Genomic DNA, 6326 nt, shown 5'->3' with positions numbered 1-6326 from the left:
CCCACATTGACAGAGCAAGTGGCTGCCTTTGAAATTTCGGTGTAGTTTTTATACCATTTAACTTTGTTCTTTGCTTAAGTGCAAAGATTTATTATTTTATCAGTATATTTTATTTTCAAATATGGTTTTATTCTTTATCTGACTTTTAATTAATTCTAATAATCTTTTTCATAAACAGTGGTTCTTGTATTTATGGTAGCAATTCTGAAAGATGTAGCTACTTTCATGTTTCTTCATAATTGGGAATCTGTTGGTGGCATGTGGTCTAGTATTTCACTTTGTAAATTTCCTACTTGAATATAGTTCTCAGTTGTGAGCAGAAGAATCCTTTTTGGAGGATGTAAGAAGAATTATCCCACTGAAAAATTACCTGGTAATCAGCATTTAATGAATTGATAGTGGATATTTGAGAAGTTGAAACTTCTCAAATATCCACTGAATTTTGGTACAGGGAAAAGTTTCTCAAACTGGAATGTGGAATGAAATGTGCTATCATTAGAAAACTATGGATAGGATTTCCAGTCAATGGATGGAACGTCAATAATATACAAGGGGGAGACAGCAAATGGCAGAAAAGAACTGGTCCTTGGAGAACACCAACATTAGTGGAGAAAACAGAAGATAGACATCTACAATCACCCACAGTGAGTGGTCAGATAGAAAGCTGGATGCCAAACACGATCAAAAATCTTTCAAATGGCAAGAGTAGCATATGTCAGTTTGGTGTAATATACACACTGAACAATGGAGATAACTCTATGACATTCTCCCAGGTTTATGACAGGCTAGAGTAGATATCTTAAAGTCTAAAATGCAGAGGGAACTGATATTGAAGTGTCACTTGTGATTCAAGTGGACCGAATATCATTAATTCCAATTGCTCTGGGACAAAGAAATCCTCTGCTGGCAACTTCGTAATGCTGGGACTGTTAATAATAATCCTGGGCACATTCAGATGTGTAAGTTTTGAAATACTGCACCTAATATAGTGGAAGTGACCACCCATGAGTGAATCAATGCAAGCAAGGGTTAAGGTGTGGCATCGACATCACAGGCCACTCTGTTTCACCAGGCATTGCTAAGTGGTAGATGACTTTCATCATCTGGTGCCATACCATGACTCTGTCTATTTGAGATACTAAGTGATGTCTCCATTGAGGTTAAAATAACCATCGAAGTGAGGTCCAATATTCCTATACATTTCAAGGGAACTGCTTTAAAACAGTTTTCATAGGCCACCAGATCAAACATCTGGATCAGAGAGTATGTAATCTTGCTGCCAAACTTCTGAGATCGCCTCTGTAGCCAGGTGGGCAGGAGCAGCAGTGCGTAGCACACGCTTCTTGATTAGACCGGGGTTCAAGCCCGTGACCACCAAATACGGATGATGCGGAAAGGTCAGGGAATGACCACTGCATATCACTGGAGCAATATGGCCTTAGTTACTAATGCTGCTAAAAACCAAATAACAACAACAACAACAACTAACTTCTGGTGAGTGGAGTCTAAATAAATGTAGGCAGAGGGCATTGTTAAAGCCACATTATGTAAAGAAACTAAGTATATTCTTGCTCTGTGTACACAACAGCAAAAACTTCATTATTTTGTATATCACACAGTGTTCTCCCCAGAAAATTTTGCCAGCCGGGTGGAAAAGTGTAATACTTCATAATATTATAAAATGTTCTGTAATTTATAAATGTGAATTAAGCGATCCAGAGCAAAAATTAATTGCATAATTTAACATTATGTGCTCCTGTCACATTGATCTCGATTGCATAGTATGTTCAAATTAATATTGATTGAGATCAATGAGTAGTACAATACAGTACTGCGAAAATCGCTTAAATTTTAGCCGAGCGGTCAATAAAAGTCACTGGGCAGTGCACCCATTTGATAGGTCCTGGGGAGAACACTGTCACATCTCCCTCCCTACTTTTAAATTATCTACTGAATGCATCATGAATATCCAAACTAACAGAAGAAACTTATCTGCAAAAAGATCTAAACCTCCTAAAAACTTTCCCATTCACTTCACAAATATACACAGTCTGATTCAAATACAAATCTTTTACATTAATCTTAATTCCTAAGCACATATTTTTCACTCAAGCATCATTTGGATTGAGTGTTAAACACAGGTTTCTTTTCATCATAATCTTTACGGTTTCAGATTGACAGCTAATCAAGACCGACTATACTTTATAATATACTTTACTGTTCCTTTTCAATGCTGTCAACAATAATTGCAATAATAATAGCATTAAATCTATTTATGCTTCCTCATATTTATTTAACAGTTAAATGTGGAGTATTGTACTTATTGTGCTATTAGTGGAAAACTGAAATATATGCCTGTTATTACTAAACTAGGAACAAACTATTCCATGAGGACAAAAGAAAGGATGATTACTCTGCTTAACTTGTTTGATCTTTTTCATTTTTGCAGATATTTTTGCTAATTTTCTAAATAATTTTTCACTCTCCAATAGTTTTAAACCAATGGCTATTTGTTGTCAGACATGCATAATTTTGGGCTGCCACCTCATAACCATGACCTGGTGCCAGACAAAAGTTAAAAAAAATAATAATAAAACCACCAAATGTCACCATATTTTTTTAAATGAAAAACACAATAAGCAAAGAACCATACACTTAAAACAACACCATTTCTTTTCATGGTAGGGTAATAATTCATTATATGCAAATTTAAATTTATCCTTTATTTGAGGTGCTTATTAAAGTCAACACTTCTAATTTAATAATTCCTATGATTCTCACTAAAATCTGCATGTTAATGCAGATTTTAGTGAGTTAATGATTTCACTGTCTTACATAGAAACACTAGTGCATTACTGAGCCTAGTCCTGCAAATTGCAGCTGTGATTTTTATGAACTGGACATAATCCATGACAGCAAAAGTTTTTATAGCAGCAGTGCAAAATTGAATTTTGCACTTTTGTTCTCATTCTTTTTCAGTCATACGTGTTGAATGACTGAATGTTCAATGATCCAATTTTTTTCACAACTTCTTTTAGCATTTCATAGGTATAAGCAGCATTTTTCTTTCCTCTTTAACCCAAACAAATTTCAGTGTTCAGTTTCAAAATGTTATTCTATTCCTAAGTGTAGTTTTCATCATATTTACTTGACTAAATACCCCCGTCACATCAGCTTTTGAGTGAGATAGAATCAATATACTGAATCTCTGTATTAATCGACTTCTGCCCAAAACTTCACACTATCTATTACTGTGATAAATGTTCCTCCCCTAATCTTGTAATATTCTAAGAAAGCTAATGTCAGCAAATTTTTATTTATTTATTTTTATTTTTTTGATATTTCTATGTCTTTTAAAGAGCTTCAAGCAATGCTCGGAAGGAAAAAAGCAAAAAGGGCTTTTTCCCTTCTTGTAGCAGTGTTATGTTCTATTCTCTGGACAAATGCTGTTACAAAGAGCACATCACTTTCACACCGGGGGCTCACATCTGGTGAGTACGGGCTTGGCAAACCCAGGGTCCTGAGCTGGATATCATCATTCTTCTCTTTCTTGGTGATTCCTTTCTACTTCTCTCTCTCTCTCTCTCTCTCTCTCTCAGGGTAACTCGGGAATTTTTTTTTTTTGGCTGGTGCAGCATAAGCCTCGGGCTTCCTTGTACCGTGTGGCTAATAATAATAACATAGTTTTCTTTTGTTCTAAGAAGTTGCTTTCAGACCTTACAGTTTCACATTCATATCCAAGACAACATTCACCAATACGTAAGTCAAAGTCAAAACACTAAACAGTACAACACAGTAAGCACTTTAAGTACCTTTTCCACTACAGAGAAGTTTGTGAAAACCAAAACCAAATTCATACAAGTGATGTGTGGGACTTTCATCGTTGCTTTCTCTAAGTAAAAGCCAATTTGAAAAGTTTACTTTTTATTCTTTAAGGACGGACAAGTTGCATATACAGCACAAGACTTTGAGGAAGCATTCAACAGATGCCATCAAATTCATGGAACCCCTGTTCTTCCAGGATACAATTTCAAGATTATTTAGTATTAGCAGATGCAAAGAATGCAAGAAAGCACCCATACACAACCACAGCAGCAAAAAAAAAACTTACCATATCACCTGACCATCTGCTCTAACTGTTTATCTACTTCCTTGAATTTACTAAAACTATCCACTTGTGTAACACCACATGGAAGTTTGTTCCAATGATCAACTACCTGAGGGCAAATTTCCACAAAACTATCCTGCAATGATACTTAAACTTGAATTTATATCCCCTCCATGTTCAATTTAATCAAAAGCAAGGATGCTAACAGCATTAAATTTACTCAATCCATTCAAAGACTAAAACACCTCATTCACATCTTGCAATGGCTAATCTCCAAATGCTACAGTTTGCAGAACTGATGCTTTTCTTGGTAAAAGCACTTCTTTGTTCATCTCACCAATCTAGTTGCTCTTCTCTACACCTGTTCTAACAGATCCACACCCCTCCAAAAATGAAGCTTCCAGACCGGCATGCAGTACTCAAGATGAGGCCTAGTGCCTTATACAATGGGATAATCACCTCCTTATCCCTGCTGGCAAAATTCATGCATATCACTGACAAAACCTGATGAGCTGAATTAGCAACCCATTGCACTGCTCAGAACTTCATATCTGATTACACAATTATCCCTAGATCATTTTCATTCTCTACTACCCTCAGTGTGGTACCACACAGTGCATCAGTCAACGTTAAACTTCATTTGACACTTCTCAGGCCACCTGCCTAAATCTGTTTTTGTTCAGTGAGAGATTTAACCCTTCTTATGCCATACTACACCCTTCTTTAACCCTTCTTGGGCCATATTGCACCATATATTATTATTATTAGCCATATGGTGCAGGGGCTCACATCTGGTGAGTATGGGCTTGGCACACCCAGGGTCCTGAGCTGGATATCATCATTCTTCTTTTTCTTGGTGATTCCCTTTTACTTCTGACCACAGCCGACCGGGCTAGCCAGGTGGGTAAAGTGCCTGCCTGGCAACCCAAAGGTCGCAGGTTCGATTCCCGCCTCGGGCTTGGATCAAAGTACTGCAAAAACCTTGGGAGGTGCATTATGGCCACAGAAGCCTATGCGCCAACAACTACAAAAAAAAAAACTTCTGACCACCCCCTCTCTCTCTCTCGGAGTAATTCAGAATTTTTTTTTTTGGCTGGTGCAGCATAAGCCTCAGGCTTCCTTGCACCACATGGCAAATAATAATGACTTGCACAAGCAATTGTCATTGTTAATGCACATGGAATCATCTAGTAATGTGCAGCCACAAAAGTGGGGATTTGGGTGTGGCAGCTTGGGTGTGGGTGTCCCACCAAAAAAAACAAAACATTTTAGTCCCCAGAAGAAAAAAAAAATGCATTTTTTGTATACATGCAAGACCAATTCTCATTGTTATTGCACTCAAAATTGTTTAGTAAGTAATGTATGGGCAAGAAGTATCAGTGGTTGTGTCTGGTGTGAATTTTTGCTACTTGTTTTTAAAAATTTGCATTTGTATTCACCTATTTTTTGCTCCCTATTGCCATTTCTTTTTCTTAATTTCAGCTAACATATTGCGATGTCACGTGCCATCCACCTGTAACGTGCGGTCAAGGAGAGGGGGAAAGCAGTGAGTGGGAGTTGCCAATCACTGCCTTCTTAATTTCTTTCTCGCCGAAGTATGGAGGTGTACCCATAAATTGGAGTTTTACTGTGTTCCTCTTTTGAGATTTTAAACCATTGCCAGCGATACCCTGAAACTGTCCCCCCCCCCCAAATAACTAATAATTTAAATATAATGGCCAGACATTGGCTAAAATGCAGCCTAGAAGGAGATTAATATGACAGTACTGTGCCAGTTACAATAAACATTAATAAATAAAGAATTTTATATACACACTACTGGGTTCAGGTGGATGATAATAAAAGGTTTCAGCACAGTGAAACAGGTGCACTGGTCTTACTGTAATGAAACCTGCTATTATTACTCACCTGAACCCAGTAGTGTGTATATAAAATTCTTTATTTATTAATGTTTATTGAACCCCAGGGGCTCACATCTGGTGAGTTTCGGCTTGGCACACCCAGGGTCCAGAGATGGATATCATCATTCTTCTCTTTCTTGGTGATTTCCCTTCTACTTCTGACTGACACACACACACACACTCACTCTCTCTCTCAGGGTAACTCGGGAATTTTTTTTTTTTGGCTGGTGCAGCATAAGCTTCAGGCTTCCTTGCACCATACAGCTGCTAATAATAATAATAATAGTAGAACTGGTACACGAGTGTCATATAAATCT

Source organism: Mastigoproctus giganteus, chromosome 14 (assembly GCF_048544385.1).
Source record: "Mastigoproctus giganteus isolate SK-2022 chromosome 14, ASM4854438v1, whole genome shotgun sequence".
Taxonomy (NCBI): domain Eukaryota; kingdom Metazoa; phylum Arthropoda; class Arachnida; order Uropygi; family Thelyphonidae; genus Mastigoproctus; species Mastigoproctus giganteus.
Note: the sequence above shows the minus strand (reverse complement) of the source record.